Here is a 799-nt window from a genome sequence, read left to right on the forward strand (position 1 = left end):
TAATTATGTAGGCATGTTTTCCATATATAGTCGTACGTGCTCGCAATGAGAAACTTGCACAACATCTATTGTCCTACCGGCACGGTGGCGGCACGGGCCTCAAGGGAAACTACTGGATATTAAGGTACTCCTTTTAATAGAGTACCGGAGCAAAGCATTAACACACCGTGAAAACATGTGATCCTCACATCACTACCATCCCCTCCGGTTGTCCCGATTTCGTCACTTCGGGGCCATTGGTTCCGGACGAGTGACATGTGCATACAACTTGTAGATACAATCTAAGCAATAAGTATAGAGCTCAAATCTAAGATCATGCCACTCGGGCCCTAGTGACAAGCATTAAGAATAACAAGATTGCAGCAACAATAACTTCACAAACTTTATAGATAGACTAATCATAATGTATCATCCATCGGATCCCAACAAACACAACACCGATTACATCGAGATGAATCTCAATCATGTAAGGCAGCTCATGAGACCATTGTATTGAAGTACATGGGGGAGAGTATACCGACATAGCTACTTGCTAGAACCCGTAGTCCATGGGGGAACTACTCACGGAGCATGGCGGAGGCGGTGGCGTTGATGGAGATGGCTTCGGGGGCACTTCCCCGTCCCGGCAGGGTGCCGGGACGAGTTCCGTCCCCCGAATTGGAGTTTCGCGACGGTGGCGGCGCCCACAAGTCTTTCTGGAGTTTCGTCAATTGGTGATGCGTTTTTAGGTCGAAAGGGATTATATAGGCGAAGAGGCGGCGCAGGGGGGCACCGGGGCGCCACACCCTAGGCCGGCGCG

Source organism: Lolium rigidum, chromosome 5 (genome assembly GCF_022539505.1).
Source record: "Lolium rigidum isolate FL_2022 chromosome 5, APGP_CSIRO_Lrig_0.1, whole genome shotgun sequence".
NCBI lineage: Eukaryota > Viridiplantae > Streptophyta > Magnoliopsida > Poales > Poaceae > Lolium > Lolium rigidum.